The sequence below is a fragment of the Podarcis melisellensis genome (genome assembly GCF_964234715.1).
Source record: "Podarcis melisellensis genome assembly, chromosome: 2".
In the NCBI taxonomy this organism is placed as follows: Eukaryota; Metazoa; Chordata; class Lepidosauria; order Squamata; family Lacertidae; genus Podarcis; species Podarcis melisellensis.
Window position 1 is genome coordinate 68,307,993 of NC_138529.1, and position 21,192 is coordinate 68,329,184.

The window sequence follows — 21,192 nt, forward strand, 5'->3', positions numbered from 1 at the left end:
TACTTTTCTTACCAATTTGTGGATTATATTGCCCTAGTGGCAACACACTCTGACCAACTCTGTGAACTAAGATGTTCATGGATGTGCAGGGAGGCGAAACTGGTGTGCCAGTCAAAGTATCACTTCATATATAGAATTGTCATGTTGTTGTTGGAAACTGGGAGGGGTAGCCCAACTGGGAGGGGGAGCCAATGCCACTGAAGACAGAGTCAAGATTCAAGAAGACCTTAACAGATTGGAGAACTGGGTTAAAACTAACAAAATGAATTTCAATAGGGACAAATATAAGGTTCTAGACTTAGGCAGGAAGAACCAGCCATACAAATGTAAGGTGAAAGACACCTGACTTATCAGCAGTAAATGTGAAAAGGGTCTAAGGGTCTTAGACCACAAGTTTAACACGAGTAAACAGTGTGATGCAGCAACAAAAAAGCTCATGCTACTCTAGGCTACATCAACAAAAGTATAGTGTCTAGATCAAGGGTGGTCATAGTTTTGCTCTATTTTGCCTTGGTCGACCACACCTGGAGTACTGTGTCCACTTCTGGGCAACACAATTTAAGAAGGATATTTACAAGCAGAAATATGTGCGGAGAAGGGCAACCAAGATGGTCAAGGGCCTGGAAACCAAGCCTAATGAGGAACAGTTGAGGGAGTTGGGTATGCCTGGTAAAGAGGAGACTGAGAGGGGATGTGATAGCAATCTTGTGAGCCTTCGTAATAGGTTGCATTATCTAAATCAGTGGTGCCTTGAATGATAGTCAGGGGTGCTACGGGCAACACTGGCTTCTGTCCCTCTTTCCTTCCCTACCTTCCTCTGATGCCCTCTCACGTCCCTGCCTCCCAAAGGCTTGCACAACTGTTTGTTACAGCAGCCCTTGCTACAAGCTCTCCAGGCAAATTGTGCCTCTGCTGCTGGCCAGGGAGTGCTTCCCAGGGCTCTGTGGGGCAATGTGAGGAGGCATCTCTAGGCACAGCTCAGAGACCAGAGGGGCGGCAGCTGTGGCTGCCCAGAGAACTCCCAAGGAAAGGAGAAGAGGAGGCTGAGGGAACCCTCCACAAGGGACGGTTCAAAAAGGGGTGAGGGGCTGCCAACTCTGCAGGCAAGGGGTGACGTAATTGGGCTCCTGAGCCCCACAGGGGTGCCACAGAAAGAAGGTAGTTGGTCAAGGGAGCAGTGGACCCAAAAAGGTTGACAACCTCTGATCTAAATCAATGCTTAGGTCACCGTATTTCAGCACTCTTAATATAGACAGCATTCATATTTTATGGATTGCTTTTCCTCTGCATTTGTTCTGAGCTTGTATTTTACTAAAGTGCTTTGGTTGCTGATGAACGTATTTCTGAGAGCGCGCAGAGTGCATTCCTCTCGCGAATAATCACAGCAGGCAACCTCCGATCTAGCGCCAAGAGTCATGCCTTCTAAACAGATAATACCTCAATATCGCTTATTTTACAAAACAAGTGATAGATGGCGGGTTTCGAATTTTAGGGATGGAGAATCACGCTCTTCACTCTTTCTCAGTCTTTGTCCCCAAGAAGAAAGGAGAAGCTGTGGGCGGAGTTTGCAGGTGGGGCAAGGCGCGCTGGCTGCGCTTTTCCCCTCCCACAAGAATTTTTAGGACAGGCCAATCGGGAAACGAAGAACCGAAATTCTATCCACCTCTGCCCAATAATAAGTCTGGCGGTGGGCGTGGCCTCGGTCCCTTGAGGGGGGGGCGTGCTATATAGAGCCCTGAGGGTGTGGCCAGGGGAGCGTGCGCCCGTTTCTGTACGCCGAGGAGGGGCGTGGTTTCCTTCGGCGAGAGGGCGGGTCCTGCGGTTGGGGGGTGGGTGGGGGGAGGCCGGCCGGGCGCGCGCGAGGCGGAGCCCGGCGGGTTGGGTCGGGGCTGTCGCGAGCCAAACGGGCAGAGTCTGGCGAGCTGCGCTGCGCTGCGGCTCGGCCCGCGGAAAGGTTTCGTTGATTGGTTGCGGCGCGCTCGTGCCGGCGGTTGCTAGGCTCCTGTGCGCCGCCCCTCCCCCAGGTACGTGTCGCGGCGCCGTCGCGCTTGCTCGGTCGCCTCCTCTGTCGGTCACTGTGCCGGCGGCGAGTCCCGGGAGGGAGCGGCCTCCTCGCTGGGGCTTCTCAGGGGCTGGCGGGCGGGCGGGCGGGGGACGAGCGGGAGCGCGCCGCGGTAGGTGAGCCCTGGCGCCAGGGAAGCTCCGTGGGGGCGACGGCGGCGGCAGCGGCAGCTAGCACCGGCGCGGGGCCCTCGCAGGCCCGGGATTCGGGGAGCCCCCGAGGCCTCTCCAAGGAGCTCTGGCTCCAGCTGGATCTCCTGGCGGATTTCAAACTCTCACCTCTCCTCCGCTGATCCCTCCGCGCTCGCTCGCTCTCCCTGCGCCCCGAATCTCCTCCACTCTCGGGCTTCCTCCTCCCCACGAGGAGCATCTCACCTTGGGCCTGGGCCACGGTCTTCCCTTCCCGGAGGGGCGTCTGATGGTAAGGCAGGTGGGGGGGCGCAGATCGGGCACCCACCAGAATGCAGGTGGACGTGCGATACTGGCTGAGCAGGTGCAATTGGCGCTGGGAGCACTGCTCTGCTCTCCTCGTGTGTGTGTGTGTTGAGCATTGAGGTGCGCCGCAGGCAGGGTCGGCGATACTGGGTTGCGATTGAAGGGTCTCTGGATTGCTAGGCGGTAGGAACGAGTGGCCTTGGGGTACCATGATGTTTTCTTGAGACTGGGAAACTGGGCCATCTTTAACGTGTAGGGAAATCTTTGAGGTCCTGCTAGAAGATTGCTGCCGTGCCTTTGCCATTTTGGGAGTGTTGCAGGCCCCCTTTCATTAAAAAAAACTCTGCAGTTGCCTGCCATGTTGAGGAATGAGTTCTCTGTTAGTTAGTGTTGGACGAGCAAGCTGCTATAAGGCCTAGGCTAAGTTGTTTCAGGAGCTCCCTTTTTATAATACTGTCATGCTGAATCTCAGAAACATCTAGCTATATGGCTCAACCTTCTATCTGCAATCTAATGTAGCAATGCTAATTTCTAAGGCCCTCAATCGGCACCCACAGTTCCCTGATTGAGAAGAAAGTGGTAGCTGATAGAATTACTTGATGCTAACTATAGTAATAGCAATGCCACTCAATGCTTCAGATCTGTGTTCCACATACAATCTCTGTACTCCTTGTAAGATTGCTACCTAATTCTGTGCTGTTATTGTGGTCTGGACTATTTGGCCAATATCTATAGCTGGAAGTGCTAGAAACTTTATAACTGCTAAGTAGGAGCCATTGCTTCTCTGTAGCTACATGTTTATATGCTGGGACTGCTTTAGAGTCTGTATCCTGGAGAGCTATGCCTGCAGGAATCATTGACACTGAACATGTTAAGTGCAAGTTTGTTTTTTAAAAAATCAATTTATTCACTAGAGGTACTATTGACTTGTAAAGCGATGCCTTGGAACCATTATTCTTGTTGTAGGTAATGCGGTCATGATACCAGTAATTGCTGGCTGTTCCACCACATGCAGAATGAGCACTGCATTCCAAAAGCTTAATCCAGTACAGGCATCTAGTACAACTTATAAAAAAGCTCAGTATATTTAGAAGCAACGTGTAAGGGCGTGTTAAAACAGCAGCTTTCCTGGTCTGGTGTTGTAGTGCACATTTGGAAATGCAATAGTGAAGCTAGAAAAGGCAGTATAGTATACAGTACCTTTTCCTTACATCACTCAGTACATTTCCCAGTAATTTTTGCTGGCTGTGTCCATGCAGTGTTTCCCAACCTTGGGCCTCCAGCTGTTTTTGGACTACAATTCCCATCATCCCTTGCCACTGGTCTTGCTAGTCAGGGATGATGGGAGTTGTAGTTCAAAAACAGCTGGAGGCCCAAGGTTGGGAAACACTGGTGGGGACCAGTATACACTGAAGTGCCTCTGTGTAATCACTGCAGGGATTGGATGTGCTGAATTGTATATTTGATCCTCTAAATAGGGCACACCCACTTGATGTTAAGATGTTTAATGGATTGGAGTCCTGGGGAAATAACTGATTTAAATTTCACTGAAAACACTTTAGAAAACTAAGCTACTATACATGTAATTCTTTTTAAAATGCTTGTTCAGGTAGCTTGATCAACTATTCTAAAGCAAATTCACTGAAGGTGAGGTAGGCAGGTTCCTTAGAAGAGATAGCTGTGCCATTCATCTAGCAAAAAAAAATGTTGGAAGTATGCATATTTGCCAGCAAAATAATTTCTCCCCTGTATGACTTGAGAAAGTAGTATGACCAAAATGAAGCTTGTTTTTACCCTAACAAAACTTCAGATTTTTTTGAGAACGTGGAAATAGCTCCATCTTTAACATGCTTTGTGTTTTTACATGTGGTGCATTAGATCAATAAAATTAGGTATTAGCCCTTTGAGAGAGAGCAGCATGACTTTCTGCTGTTGTGCTCTCTCCCACTAATATTTCACAGTGGAAAGTTACATTGTAAACAACTTCCATATCAATTTATATGTCACTTGCTGATTATCAGATAGATAAAGTCCTGTACCATGTTTCTAAGATATTCAGGTCCTTGAATACATTTCTGATAACTAAGTATTTGATACAAGAACAGATATGGATGCTTGACACTCTCTGGACCAACTAGAAATTTATTATTAGCTGGTAAACTGAAGATATGCTAGGACATGTGATGTTTCCTGAAGGGAGCCTTTAAAGTGAAGTATATATTCAGTGCTATTAAAATATAGTAAGAAGCAGTTCTATAAAAGCTCAATTCTAAATGACAACTTCCATAGGGGGAAGCCTCAGCAATCTGTTGCAGTAAAACCGATAGTGTTGTGGCACCTTAAAGAGTAATGGATTTATTAGGACATAAGCTTTCATGGATGTTAATCTTTTTGCAATCAGAGTGGGTGCCTTCTAGTTTGTCACTGCTGGCTGAAAAGTAATGACTTTCCTACCCTTGTGTCCTACAGACTGGAGGCTGATAAACATTTGGGGGAAGTTTAATGTGTGGAAGTAGGTTCCTCTCTTCTGAAGAAAAGTGCCCCCTGTATAGTATCAAACCGTGTGGGGGGGACCTTTTAACAAAAATGCCCATTATCTACACACCACTTTATGCTAATTTGCTAATTGTTAAACTGTGTGGAGGTACAGTACTGTGCTGCAAACATGCAATGATAAATTAATTAGTTTGGATTCCCAGGCTCCTTTATTTATCTACTAACAGTAAAGGCTTTCTGTTGCAACTCTGCACAATCTTCTGTTCTAAGTGTATGTCTTGCAGTTGGTTTCCTCTGGAGGTGGGCAATTCTTTGCTGTCTCTGCATTAGTTTTCAGTAGAGCATTCAGTTACTCCCCAGTTCAGAGATGCAGCTGAATGACCTGCCTTGAGAGAAGGTGCTTGTTGCATCCACTCAGGATGCATAGCCTAAATGTTAATTCAGACAGAAGCAAAGTCGGGTAATACCATTTCACAAGGCATAAGATACCTCAAATTCTAATTCTGAAAAATGCATCCTTCCCTACCCATCGTGAACTTTGTGCTACTTTGCTACTGTGCTACTTTAGACTGATGGCAATCAGCATAGCTCCTGTGACCACTGCAGATGAGTTTTTTGAGTTTGTATGCCCATTTCCTGCGAAACATTGAATGAAAACAACTGAATTGTGTTGAGAACATGGTTCTGAAACTCTAGATCATTTTGGAGTAATGAAATTTGAAACAGGACAGCACTTATAGGTGACTTTCCTGGCTGTTATTTATTCTGGGATGTTAGCTTTGGACCCATTCACATAAACCTAGATGTTTCCATTTGATCAGTTTTCCATTTTTCTTACATGTGCTTCCTGCAGTTGTTCTTTTGTCTAAACAGTGTGCTGGAACCTCTGGCACCAGTTTGGAGAACCAGGAATGCATTCTTGATGCTAAATATTTTGGCTTTGTTTCAGTAAACGTGGGAGAGAAGCCTTAGCTTCCACAAGTCTCCTCCTTATTAAATGCAGATTGATTGACACATACTTGAGTTCAGTAGTTTAAACCTCAATACATGTGAGGTCCCACTTTTTCACTTTTCCCATGACCTCCTAGAAGTCATGTGAAGAAGGAGGTTCTGGTATGTTTTGAGTATCATTGTTAGTTCTCTGCAAGCACCCATTATAATTACTGGGATTACTAAATGCAGTTCAGTATTTCACTCTCTTGACAAGCTGTTGATCATAAGACTTTATCCCAAGTAGGGGCTTTTATTTTCCAAAGTAATGTGTGAGATAAAAAATATTTGTATTATTATTATTATTATTATTATTATTATTATTAGTTCCCAGCCCATCTGGCTGGGCTTCCCCAGCCACTCTGGGCGGCTTCCAACAAAGATTAAAAATACATTAAAATGTCACACATTAAAAATTTCCCTGAACAGGGCTGCCTTCAGATGTCTTCTAAATGTCAGGTAGTTGTTTATCTCTTTGACATCTGATGAGAGGGCGTTCCTCAGGGCGGGCGCCACTACCGAGAAGGCCCTCTGCCTGGTTCCCTGTAGCTTTGTTTCTCACAGTGAGGGAACCGCCAGAAGGCCCTCAGTGCTGGACCTTGGTGTATAACTGCTACAATATCAAAATATGGTAGAATTACTGAAATACTTCAGTGTAAAAACAGAATTTTTGAATGTTGAGGATTTTTGTTTTATAGGTACATGGGTGTCCTGGACTGCATAACCCTTATTCATCCTTAAAAAAATAAAATAAAATGTTACATCTTTGAGGAGAGTGTCAGAAAAAAGAGATCAAATAGTAGTTAGACAATGGTGTCAAGATTCAAAGTTCCAGGATACACTGACCCATTGGTTGTCAACCAGTGTGCTAGGGCACCCAGGGGAGACTTGAGGAATGTTCAAAGGAGCCCTGAATGTTCTTTCATTAACATGCAGCCCACATCTTCCTGCATTACTTCTCTCTCTTTCTCCCTGAGGAACATTAAGGCGACTCAGCGGGGGCAGAACAGGGTGGGGCAGGGGCGGAACGGGAGAATCCCCACTTACACATGTCCTGTAATGGAACCCCAGTGTAAGTGGCTCTCACAGCGGAGCCACAGAAAAAACGTGGTTGGTCAAGGGAGCCACGGACTTGAAGGTTGAAAACCAGTGTTAACACATTAAAAATTAGCAAGTCTCTAGTTGATGGCGTACACCTGACACCCAATAGTTTTTAAATAACTTGAATATAAAACTAGATCTTCTAAAAATATGGAATTTGCTATAGAAATCTACCATCTCACCAGAAGATGAGACAGTAACATAGGGTGGAGGTGTTTTGTTAAACTCTATAATTAACCTAATACTGGTCCGGGTAAGTTGGTGAAAAGTATTACTAAAGCTTGAAATGTTAAAACATAGAGAAGAACAAGCATCAATGAGAACTAATAAATGTGGCTTCTATAAAGGAAAGTCTTGCCTCCCATAAACTTTGTGAGTTCTTAAATGTCAACAAGACATGCTCCATGTCTTTTCTGCTTGCTCAAAGCAGTTTATCACCAGTAATTAAAGATACTAATAAGGACAAAATCCAGTTACGTAGTAAACTAAATCTACAGGAAGCCCTCTACCAAAAACCATCCTAAAGAAATAGGTCTTGCTTTCCTCATGAAAATAAAGCAAAGAGGTAGATGTTCTAACCTATAGCTGCTAGGACAGTTTGGGAATGGTCTGTGCTTCTGAGTTCTTGCAGTTGTAACTTGCCGCAAAGATACTACAAATAACAAAGCCTGTTGACTGACCTCACCTCAGCAGACTAGTAGTCTTTGAGGTATGTGAGTCTAGGCTATGCACGGCTTTAAAGCAGGGGTAGGAAGCCTTTCTTGGCCCAAGGGCTGCATTCCTTTGCGGAGTGACCTGGCCACTGCATACTACTAGTTAGTGTGGGGACAGAGGCAAAGGTGGCTGGGGCAATAGATGCCACCATTGCCTTTGTACAATAGAATATATTTTAGCCATGCATAAGCCAGAGATTTCTACACACAGAAACTAACACATATATATTCTATATCTCTCCATCCAGGCAAGGAAAAGGCATTGCCATAATTTAAGGGATACTGTTCAGCCAGGCAAAGCGCTCAAGAAGAATGTAGAATGGTGGGTGAGGTGAGGGGTATAGCCTGGGGAGAGTCCCAAAAGCCTGATAGGGAGGCTTGTATTTGCCTCCCAGGCCTGGCATTCATAATTCCTGCTTTTAAGATTAACACAAGAACCTTGAATTGGACCTGGAAGCAAATTGTTAACTAGTGCAACGGATGCAGAACAGGTTGAATATGGTTGTGCTTTTCAGCATCTGTCAGGGCTGGCTGGTGCAGCAGTGTATGGAGTGACAAGGTGTTATTAATTAGTCAGAATTTTGTGTAAATTATTACTTGCAGCTTTTCATTACAATTTAGTAATGGAATATCATAACAAAAGTATGTGAAACCGGTAATGTTAATTGTAGGTAGTTCTGATCGGATGCACCTAAATAAATAATCGGGTAAGGTTTTCTATCTCATGTATCATTCAATATACTCTGTGATGTTAAAACACTCCCAAATTTTTACATAGAAACTCCAACAGGCTTCGTTTTTGGGCAGGGGATTCCTGCTATGGCTTTCAGAGTAGTTATATTCAAAACAAAAAAAAATTCCTTCCAGTAGCACCTTAAAGACCAACTAAGTTAGTTCTTGGTATGAGCTTTCGTGTGCATGCACACTTCTTCAGATACACAGGTTGATGGACTTCCATTTCATGCGGCTCAATGTGGTGCCTTCCATAGTTCCAGTTACAGATAGGTAGCCGTGTTGGTCTGCCATAGTCAAAACAAAACAAAATTCCTTCCAGTAGCACCTTAAAGACCAACTAAGTTAGTTCTTGGTATGAGCTTTCGTGTGCATGCACACTTCTTCAGATACACTTCTTCAGAGTAGTTATATATTCCTCATGTCACTTAAGGCATTGCTGCTTATGCTACTTAATTTGCAGTCACAAGGGTCAGGTCACTATGAGACATTTAGGAGCTAGCAAAAAACTAGATAGCCCTGTATAGATCTGGAATTCACAAATATTTAGAACAATTAATTGGTTTGGGTGAAGGATTTTTGCTGCCCTCAGTATAATATATGCATACAGGGGGAATCAGAGATGTAAAGTTTCTGGAAAAACTTTTCTGGAAAATTTCAAAGCAATGGCAAAAAAAGAAGATGGGGGTAGGGGCGAAAGAAAATTTTGGGGAGTATCTGTGGAAACCCAACCAGATGGGTGGGGTATAAATAATAAAATTATTATTATATGCAATACTTGTTTAAAGCACCTTTTACAAATCAAAATCCACTTGTTACTGGACATGCTCCCTCCTCTTCTTTCATTTAAAAGTGAATGTGGATCTTTAGTTTTGTGCTAAAAGAGGATATGCCTGGAATAGGCCAGACCTTTTGTTGCTTATATCCTTTTCTTTGAGTTTTCCTACCTGTTCAGCTCCGTGCATGGAAAAGGATTTATGTCTAAGACATGTCCCCTCCTCCTTTCTAGGTTCCTGTATTCTGTCTCTTGGTCACACTAGAGAACATTTGGTAGAAACTCACATACTTACATACTGAATTGCTTACTCTTAATATTGGTTGTTCCACAGTAGTATCTTAAATATAGGTTAGCATGCCAATTTGGAACGCTCTGCTAGAAAGCTGAAGCTTCTGGAATTCCAATTTCTGGAGAAGTACTGCAAGGGTTTACTCCATAGATTTTGATGAAGGGACTATAGCCAGAATATGCAACACTTATTATTCAAAGAGATTAGAATTTTAGTTTTTATTGAGAGGTATTCTGTAGCTGGAGCTCCCCTCAGTAGTTCAGAAACTTCTAAAGGTCCAAGTAAATGTTGGCCTAGCTAGTATCCAGGCTAAGCTAACAGCACTCCCCACCCCCAAAGATAATTTAAGGTTCTGTATTTGACCTTTTAAGGCCTGGAACACTTAGGGGACATCTTCTCCCTTATATGCCTTCCCCCTTTCTGTGAATTAAAAATCAACTAACGACGTCCCTGTCAGGGAAAAAGGCAGGGTGTAAATATATAGAGGATGACCATCTGCCATGGATACTTTAGCTGAGATTCCTGCATTGCAGGGGGTTGGACTAGACCCTCAGTGTCTTTTCCAGCTCTACAATTCTATGACTCTGTATGTGCCACTGACGTCATTCGTTGGTAGCTTTTACTGTGATAGGTATCTGCGCAATTGAACTTCCAAGGGAGATCAGCCAGGTCTATTTTACTGAAGTTTGACAGAAGAAAATTTATCTTTGTTATGCATTTGGTTTCTGAACATGAGACTGTTCTGGTTTCTCTAGGCCATTTTAATTGTTTTCCGGGAGTTTATTTTATTAACTTTAAATGTGTTATGTTCCTATTACATTTATCGTAAGCTGCTTTGGGGACATTGAAGTAGAAAATCAGTTTATGTTGAAATCATTTTATTTGAATGCATAATCCCTGCAACCTACATTGAAAATTCAGAACTTCACTCATTGAGCGGAAGAATTGTTGCATGGAAAAAACAGAAGTGAGGCATGCCAATAGGTCAAAACCAATTTTCAAATGCATATAAGTCAGTTCCCAGTGAACTGGTTGTCTTTCTACGTGCAGAACATTCAGCCCCTTAGTTTCTGTCATCAGGGTAGAACCTGTCTGAAAAAGAACAAATTCTCACCTTTGTACTATGTATTTGTGTGGATACATTTAGCTGAGAGGTTGTCCTTACAGTTGTGGGGGATGTCCCCAATGTCATACATGTCTGTTGAAATAATGCCATCAGAACTATGCAGTGAAGATTCACAGAGGATATCCCAAGTTTGAGTGTCTTATAAGAAATAATCCTATGCACATATTGAACTCAATAGGATTTAGAGCTCCATCTGGACTGTATCAATGTCTCCTAGGCTATTGTAAACTTCCATATGCATACTGTTTCCCTCTGTAACACTCAGCTAGAAGAGAGTTTGCTGTGCCAGACTCTTAAGCTCCTGCAGCACGGAGGGATGAGACTTGGGAACCTGCTACGGAAGAAGCAGAATGGATAGTACTTCTACTTCAGTGCATGCAGCATAATATATCCGAATGGTCTTCGTGTTAGCAATTTCCCACTGGACTTAAAATGAAACTTTTGGTTTTGTCTTGGCTTCTTGTTGCTGGTGCTGTAACAGCCGTGTACAGTATGACATGAGATTTTACAGCGTCAAAAAAGTTCGATTGTTCCTGCCCATTTTATTCTTATTCACAATTCCAGTTTGTTTTCTGATTGGGGGGCCTTGTTTAGTCATTTAGTTCAGGAGATATTTCAAGTAGGCATCCTAAAATAGGACAGAGTCAAAGCTGGTTAATCCTTTCCCAGTCTCTAGAGTTCTGCTGCAGACAACTGAGCTCTTTTTCCTCCCTTCGCTTAAATTTTCATATCATAGAAATAGAGAAGTTTTATAGATCAATAAAATTTTCTGCAGAGAAGACTTTTTAAAACTAAGCTATAGGACGTATATCTGCTTCCAATGCACTTGTACTTGGAATGGAATGTCATGTGACATGTTGCAGTGAGATAGGCTTGGATTCATGTTAATGTCTCGTGTGCTGCTGTCTTTACTGCTGGCTCTGTATGTTTCTTTCATGATATTTAATAGTTTCTTTTAATAGTAGTATTTAATAGTTTCTTTTAATGTCTGAGTCAAAGGTACTAGTTCCCGAGAGCAGTTTTTAAAACTTTTTTTTAAACAAAGAGATGATATAATTGTTTCTGATGCCTTGAAGGACAGTTTAGGACAGGTCAAAGTGGAGGAAACAGTCAAAGAAGGTTACGGTGGTCATGGACTTGTCCATCATTTAATTTGATCGTGATAAACAGAATCGTTCCAGCCATCAGAATAAGGAAGTTGCAAATGTGGTTCTCATGAATCTACCTGTCCTGTTAAAGATTAGCACATTGCATCCAGTCACACTACTCCAAGGGTCAGCAACCTTTTTCACCCGTGGGCCGGTCCACCGTCCCTCAGACCATGTGGTGGGCCGGATTATATTTGGGGGGGGTTAACAAATTCCTATGCCCCACAAATAACCCAGAGATGCATTTTTAATAAAAGCACACATTCTACTCATGTAAAAACACGCTGATTCCTGGACCGTCCACAGGCCAGATTGAGAAGGCGATTGGGCCGCATCCAGTCCATGGGCTTTAGGTTGCTTTCCCCTCACTACTCAGCTTAGCTGTCCTCTAAGAAATTTGTCTGGGGTACCTCAAATTGAATTCTTGGGTGCCTTTTTATCAAATTAGTACTAAATCTTGTCCTGTTCAGGAATTATTAATCTGTAACTGTGTGAGAGGCACAGGGTATTTTAGTGTTCTGCCCCAACCTTGCTGTTTTTAGTGGCAAGACCTCATGCCACACTTGAATACACTTATAAGCCTCCCTGCAGTTGGCAACCCTGATCACACAGGGCTCCTGCTGGCAGGAAGGCTTGTAAGTGTGTTCAAGCAAACATGCTTGCAGGCTCCTTTCATACCCGGCTGCTGTACATGGAAAAATTGGGGGATGGAGCAGGCAGGGTATGCATGCTTGCAAGCCCCACATTTCACACAGTTACAGGTTAATTATTCCTGAGTAGGTTTTTTACTTGTGCTAGTTGTTTGCTTAAATTTTGCGCTCGTAACAATATTTTTGTGCTTTCTTATTATGCATCTTTACAGAAATTGATCAGGCCTAATGAATTTCTTTACATTTTCTCCTTAACACCAGGACACATAATTGCAATTGTACGTAGTATCCTTTTAAAGGCACTCCTCATTGCAAAGTTCTGAGCAGGTGGTCAGAACTGCTTGGCTTCTACTGGGGAACAGATTAGATTATTTTTTGAGTTATTGGGCTTTGTTCCCAAAGCCTCTTACTTCCACCTCCTGTAATTTTAGGCCCTTTGATCAATACTTGCTACCTGTAAATTCTGAATTTGATGTTCTCAAATTGAATGTAGTTTTTATTGGAGTTTGTTACTTCAAAATGTATGGAGAAGTGCATGCTTGAATCATCCTCCTATGATGGAGCTTCCTGGTTTTGGAAAGCTAGTATGTCGGGCAGGGGGGAGAGACTCGCTTCATTTTCTCCTTAACTTGTTTTTATGCGAGGAAGCATTCAGATGTGTTTCATGTGCTCTGGACCTTTTAGAATATTAAAAATAACATTAAAATTCAATATTTTAAAATTAAAAACAATATTGTTTGTGCAAAACAACTTTGGGTGGGTGCTCCCCCTTAGAAACCTCAACAAGTTACGGCACCTTTTTTTCTAGAAAAAAGCCCTGAATGCAATGAGATAAAAAGGAAGAACTCCAGAGAAATTAAAATAGAACTTAAACAAGCTTATTAAATTTGTGTTGACTCCCTTGTGCTTTTTCACTTCTCCTGGATGAAACTTGAGCTTGATTAGGATAGATGTTGCTTTGGACAAGGAGTTTCATCATGCAGGTTCAAATCTTAGTTCAATCATGAAAGACTTCACAAAGTAGTTCTTTAAATAATGGTTCTTAGGTCTTATTACCCTCCTCCGTTGGTGGCTTGGCTCTTTGGGGCTGATCCCAGACACACTAGGAGATTCGAATGCATAATAGCAACTTTAAATTGTTGTGGCTGATACCTAGATGTAGAGAAGCCACAGTGGTCAATAAATACTTTCTCCTTTGGGGCACCTTGCCCTAACTGAGGTGATGAAAACTTGGGGAGAGGGTGAGGATCAGATCAAAGTGTTTACAATCAGGCTAATGTCTTGTGGCTTTGAAGCAATGTGAAGACTGAACTGATTTGCAAAGTACATTCATAGGCAAACAATTATTCCATTTACAGTCCTCCCCCAGCCCTCCACCCCTTTCCACCCACTCACTGGAAAGGAATTAGCCTTATTACCGTGACTTTGAAAGTTACTCTGCTGCTAGACTGAAACTTTCTTGAAGACCTGCTGGGAGATTCTGAAGGGCTTAACAAAAACTATCCATTGTTAGACCCCTCTAGTACTTAAGTAATCACTAAATCTACTGAGGATCAAATTCATATTTTTCAAGAATATTCATCTGAGATTTTTTATTTTCTCCAAAATTATAAATTGAAGATGAGAAGAAAGTACTCAGTTCCGATAACCTTTAACTTTGTTACCTTGATGACTTGGATAGTATTTATTGCCACTTAATTATCATCTTTATGATATGCCATTTATTCTGCAGGTTATAATCTGAATAACCTTTTGAATGTAATTTAGTCTTTAAAAGTTTTTAAATGGTTTTAGCAGGAATTGCCAAGCAATATTTCTTGCATAGCTTAGCCATAACAAACAAAATGGTCTTGATAGACCAATTGTTTTCCAATTATTTTGTTTTTTGTGTCACTTCCAATCCCTTAGTTGCCACAGGGTTGAATGAACAAACATCAGTTATCTATTTTCCTAATCTTTCAAGCAAACATTTTGTGCAATACCAATTTTCTTCATCCATGTAAATGGATCAGTTGACCTTTCAGTTCTGGCCTAATCTCTGCCAGTTTGGAAAAGGCAGCTTTGGTTAGATTACTGAAAATGCATTTATACCAGGTTTGCAATTGCCCCTGCCAGATTACCCGGAATCACCAGGCAAGAAAGCTTTTGAATATTGGAAGCAGGTAGCTGACTCTTTTAGTTTATAGATGTGCCAGAAATGGTATACTGTGGACAGGCAGACTAGTAAACATTTTTTGTGGGCCAATAACTAGGGAACATGTCTGCAAGGTTTATTTATAGAATACTAAACTATGGCAGTTCTGATGGTGTTATTAGTAGTAGTAGTTTTATTGATACTTTTATAATCAGTACTCTTGATGGTTTACAGTATACAAGTTCTGCCGCAAGGACCTTACAATATGAAAATGCTTTTTTGAGTCTCTGGCAGCTGAGGTTTCAGGTTCAGTTGTATGGTTACTTGATACAGCTGCCAACTTGAGGCACAGCTGCGTATTTTTATTTGGAGATTAGACAAAATCTAGTCCTCATCACCCTCTTTTGCAGGATGTTCAAGGTGTGTTTGTTCCCTCCCAGGCTTGCGGCTGCTGGGGATGGTTGCTGGACTGACCCATTTTGCATGGGTGACTGGCTTGGTTTGGTGATAATGTCCTGGGAGTGGAAGATAAACTTTCTCCCAGGAGCACTTCTGTTTGCCATAGCACTGAATCAGAAACTCAGGCAGCTGTAGGATGGACATAGCAGTATTTTGGCACACTAATACAGAAGCGTGTCCTAAGTAGCAAGTTAAGAGAACAGACTTTTTCTGTTATGCATAGTAATAGCTATGGTGAACCTCTTTGCTGAAACAGATAGGTAGCCGTGTTGGTCTGCCATAGTCAAAACAAAAAAAATTCCTTCCAGTAGCACCTTAAAGACCAACTAAGTTAGTTCTTGGTATGAGCTTTCGTGTGCATGCACACTTCTTCAGATACACTGAAACAGAAGTTGCATGCACACGAAAGCTCATACCAAGAACTAACTTAGTTGGTCTTTAAGGTGCTACTGGAAGGAATTTTTTTTTGTTTTGACTCTTTGCTGAAAGTCCTTCCTAACTTTCCAATATACTACAAGTTTCTGTTCTTATTTTTGTCCTGACAGAACTTTTTTTTTGTTCTTCTGATTTCCTGTCAGCCTGTCATATGAGTTAACTGTGGTTTTGAACTAGCTGGGCAGCAGCTGCCAAAACTACCAGACCCTAAGCAGATGATAAAATCCCCTTGTTATTGTGGTGTATTTGCCCTGCTCTTGACCGAAAACATATTGTTCCCAGGAAGAATGTAGGAGCTATAACACAAGTTTGAACAAAGAAATAGGACAAGCAGATATTGAGGGCACTGTTATCAACCACTGTCCATTATCTAGTTAAATCATTAGGTATTGCACGCTCTTCTTGACAGGCATGCATTCCTGACATAAGGAATAATTTGGCCTCTGAGTTCTTCCTGAGTAATAAAACATGTCAATGTGTCTTCAAAACATGATTTTTCTTCTTGAAAATACATCTGGTGAATTGTGAAATGGGACCAGGTCAGAACAAAATGAGACGAGTGATTCTTGAAACGAGAGTGTTGCTTTACAGCTCATTATGCTTCAAACAGTATAGCTCCAGCACAATGGGATCCCCGAGCAAAGGCGTACAGCTCATTATTCTCTCAAACCAAAATCTTTGAGTACTGGTCCATATACATTCTTATTGTGCAATCTCTGGGGCATCTGGAAACTAATTTTCCAGAAACACACTATGTACTCATGATAATGCTACATTCACAGGTAGCCACAAATTCCTGTCTGGCTTTGGTTTCCAACCATGTTTTGCTGCTGGCCCCCTGTGAAAACTACGGTAATCCTGCCATAAAATGACAACCATATAATACACATTTTAAAAACAGTATCCGTTTCATAAAAATGAAGTGAAATATATAGTAATTCAGGTTTTATCTTAATTAACAAACACATGACATTCTTTACCTTTTCCTTTCCAATTTTTGGTCTTTCCCTCCATAGTAAATAACATGGGTTACATCCCAAACTACTAAGAGGACTTGCTTCCTCTGTTCTTCCCATTACTGCCAATGCTTTGCTTTTGCCAGTTTCCTTCTTCCTCTCTGCAGCTGCCCTCTGCAGATCCCAGCACTTTCCTTGGAGTAACAGCAGCTTGTACTGTGGACAAGGGTCTGGTAAAGCTCAGTTGAATGAGCAGATTTTTATTTGTGTAACTTGGGTATAACCCATACATTTTCTTAAAGTTTGCCTTTTTTGGTGCAAACCCTCAGATGTGGGAGGGTCAGAGTTTTGTCCAGTAGAGGTTTATTCTGATGAACTGTCCCAGTAAATTATTACAAAAGTTAGTGAGAAATGTCAGGTAAGATCCATGTGGCATGAGTGTTTATTAGCTAGAGTCAGTCTCAAGGACAGTTTTTCAAGCTAGAGCACTGAAACAGGATTTGGAAAACTATACTCGGTCTTCATTTTCTATTCAGGATTCATTAGGAAACAGGTTTTTGTCATTTTGAGTTCTCAGTGGCCCCAACAGGGTGGTGGAAATATGTGTTTCAGGTGTAATACGAAGAGTTTTGTGAACTCAGAAGCTTTGCTTGTTATTTTGTGGCACTTTGGTCCTAATAAAATTATTGCCTGACACCAGATTTTGAAATTTACAGATTTCCCCCAACTGTGATCTCTTGACATTTCACATGTTTGTAGGACTGCAATCCTGGGCATACTTAACACGGAGGTGAGCATCATCAAACTCGGTAACTCAGAAGTAAGCATGCATAGGATCAAGCCGTGAAGCATATTTGAGCATCTGCTTAACCGAAGGAACTTCTGCCAGGTGTAAAACAAACTTTGTATTTGTAATAACTTTTTAAGACAATGCAACATACAAGAGAAGAACCAGCCCTCCTTTTCTGCGCAAAGTTATTTGTAAAAGAAACTAGTTGATTTATTTTTGATGAACTGAGCTTTTTCTAGACGTTCAGGGGCTCGTCAGACTAGTGAAGTTATGAAAATCTGGTGTGAGGAACCCATCATAACAGTAAGGTTGGTGGCTGCCTATGTTAATCTGAATGTGTAAAGGTTTTAGAACTCTTGACTGCAGGTTTTCTTGTCTCCCAGTGTAAGCTTGGGGTGTATGGGATATCTTCGGGAGAAGAAAATAATGAGTAAACACATATCTGGAATGGAGTCCCTGAGACGGTTGGATGGCACCTTGTACGTCTCCTTCCAGCAACTCCTGCAGCCAAGCTATTGCCAAACGTGTTGCTTTCCGTTCCTTGTGAGGTCAAGAGGGGGGTCTTGTTGTCAGGACAATCCAGAACCTCCATACACACCCCACAGTTTTGTTCCCCGGGGGTGGGGTCACTTGGGTGTTGCGAACTTAGCAGTTTGACTTCACCCCCAGAGGTGTACTCCATTGTCTCTCAGATGCCAACCCACCAAGTGTAAGCTAGGACTCAGAGCCTAAGGTAGAATGAAAAACAAGCTTGAAACCCCTGAAAAGATTGTGTTCGATGAGCTGCTTTATATTTCTGCTACTTAATTCAGGGAATGCTTTAAATTTCACTTGCTATTTGAAAGTGGATAACAGAAAGTCTTACAAAACCACATTTTCAGATGCTTCCATTTCAGAAGAAATTCACAAGGTGAACAGTACAATAAAGCTCTTATAAGTATAGCTGGTTGGTTTTCAAATGAACCTTAAGGCATAATAAGTGATCGTGCTGCTTTAAATTGAGACTATAAACTCATTCATAAAGTTGCACCACAAGACTTCCATCCATTGCTGTGCTTTAAATGTACAGTTTTTTGAGTTTATAAGTTGTGACCTAATTCTTTGCATATGAGAAGAAGGGACGCAGGTGGCACTGTGGTCTAAACCACATGTGTTTTTACGAGCAACTGTCTATTATTATTTTATTATTATTGAGCTGCAGGTTGAGGTGGGGGGTGTTAATCCATTAATGGGATACTGGGACCCCAACTCCTGCTAGATATTTGAAAAAGAATAAGTCTCAAAGATAAAATGGGGCAAAAGTGTGTTTGCATTAAGTACAGGAACTTTTTGGTCTTTGCAAACTAATCTCTGGGCTTTTATTCTCAAATTAGTATTTCAGAAACATTTCTGTTAGTGTTTATGGGGAAGGGCATTTGACTTGAAATCTCATGATTTGGATTAAAATAATACAAGCTCCCCCCGCATCTTAACTAGCCACAGTTATCACCTCAGCTGTCAAAGGATGTATTACTGTACTTTGAGGGCATCCCCGTCACTGCAGTTCAGTACTCAAATATCTGATGGTACCCTTGTCCTTAGAGGGACACGGGTGGCACTGTGGAGAGGGACGCGGGTTAAACTACAGAGCCTAGGGCTTGCTGATCAGAAGGTCGGCGGTTCGAATCCCTGCGACGGGGTGAGCTCCCGTTGCTCGGTCCCTGCTCCTGCCAACCTAGCAGTTTGAAAGTACGAAGTGCAAGTAGATAAATAGGTACTGCTCTGGCGGGAAGGTAAATGGCATTTCTGTGGGCTGCTTCGCCAGAAGCGGCTTAGTCATGCTGGCTACATGACCTGAAAGCTGTACGCCAGCTCCCTCTGCCAATAAAGCAAGATGAGCGCCACAACCCCAGAGTCAGCCACGACTGGACCTAATGGTCAGGGGTCCCTTTACCTTTACCCTTGTCCTTTATAACACGAGTCTTCAGTTTACTGGTCTACAACTGAGTCGCAGGGGAGAAGCAGTTGGCCAGAAGGCAATTGTCTTCAACTTTTTGAGACCCACCTTCACCCTTAATAAGCAACCCATTTAACTTTCAGTATATATCCAAACTCTGGTCAATTACTTGTTCAGACTTTCTTTTTTTAAAAATGAGAAAACTTTAATAAAAGTGTTTGCATCATTTGTTAGTCTTTAAAAGTATTAGTGCCTTTACTGCATGTAAACAATTATACATATACAGTTCTGAAAGTGGAGCTTAAGCTGTTGTACCCTAAAGTATCAGAGTGTACCATAGCTTGCCAACTGGAATAAATAGAATAGAAACAATATTGTCACACAGAAAAGGAAGATTCTGTTTGGATTTAGAATGGAGTGGCCTGGATCCAAAGATTCTTGCAGCTAGTTCAGCGTGCTGCTAAAGAGGCATTGGGCTTGTTTCTTGAAAAAGACCAACTCCTTGCTTCATGGGAAACTTCTTTTGAATCCCTGTTCTGAGGGGAATTTTAAAAGCAGTGTTTGGTATGGCTTGGGGGCAGAGGTTCTGCCATTCAAAGGAAGAAAAGTTAAATCCTACTGGGCATGTCCAAGCCTTTAGGTTCACTTTAAAGTAGCTCTTAAGATCTTGACCTGTTCAGAGTTGTCATGCAAAAACAGAAGAAACTCGTATTTTTAAAGAGCTCAGAAGATAAGCATCACTATAAGGAACAGCAATACATTTGGATATTAATTTAAATTAACAAGACTCCTAATGGCTGGGGAGGCACTCCTGTGGTCATTTAGCTTGGAGTAAGCCCTATTGATCTGAGCATGACTTGCTTCTGCATAAAAGGCATCAGATCTGGTTGCAGTTTATCCAAAAAGTTACTCTTTCTCTGCTAGTAGCTATTTATTTTTATGCATTTATATCCCATTTTATCCCAGTAAATTAGATTCATGAAATCTAGCAAAACTCATTTATTCCTCTAATAAGTTAGCAGCCCAGTTCAGATAAAACAATCTCAGTCCAATACAGCAGAGGCTATTGAACAAATAATGAGTGTTGTATCTGTAATACTCCCTCTGCTCTCAAATGCTTGTAGGGTTTTTTTAATGTACAGTTTCCCAGTTTTCCACACAACCTGGAAGACTGTGTCTCAAGCTCTGTTTGTAAGTCAGGATTGCAAGCTTCTGTTTGTTCCCATTTTGTGAGCAACAATTATAATCACTTTCCTGGTTTGGAAGTAATGGCAAACAAGAAATAAACCCCCAAAGTGTAGAATTAGGAAACATAAGCAGAGATGAGACAGCACACAGATGCAAACACTCCTCTTCAGTTCAATTTAAGCCATGATTTGTCAAACAATATCATTATGTTCCGAAAGATCCATAGCTGATTTCAAACAATATTATTTTAAGACACTGCTTTAAAACATTTCATTATTCTAAAAGAGAAACTACTTTATAGAGCTTTCCAATTGCTGTATCTTTCCATGATCTAAGGTAGTGGTGATAAGAATGGGAAGTCATATTCTGAATTTTTCCATTTGCTTTTACATCTCTACAGTTCAATTATTATATCAATTTTCTAATCTCTTGTTTCTTTTCTTTAAACTGAAGATTTATTAGAATTACCTTGTGATAGACTTCATTAGAAAATGCACAATGATTGATCTAGTTAAGCCTCAATGTGAACATTCTTTTTAACCCCCCCCCCATAAATCTGGGTTTTATGTGTTTGTATTTTCTGTCCTTTATCTGTATTCTATTAGACAAGATGATTGTAAGAGAAGTCTTGAAGAATACTATTGTAAAATGCTGTGTTTCAACCACTGAACCAGTTCTGGGCTTTGGTACAAAACTGCTAGAGGCCTTTTTTGGGTGGGGTGGAAGGTTGAGCAGCAGATGATTCTTCATCTGATGACTTAAATACATAAGTTGT

General features: G+C 41.8%; 1 protein-coding gene across 2 annotated transcripts in view; it reads left to right on the plus strand.

Moving 5' to 3' along the window:
- The first annotated feature begins 1,868 nt into the window (after positions 1-1,868).
- DAG1 (dystroglycan 1) overlaps positions 1,869-21,192 on the plus strand; it is a 63,708-nt gene continuing 44,384 nt past the window's right edge. Inside the window, exon 1 of one of the 2 annotated variants that reach the window (XM_081900262.1) lies at positions 1,869-2,024. The gene's annotated coding sequence lies outside the window, so the exon portion shown is untranslated. Of the gene's footprint in view, positions 2,025-2,183; positions 2,483-21,192 lie in introns of those variants that run through there. The other variant, XM_081900263.1, reaches the window with a different exon arrangement.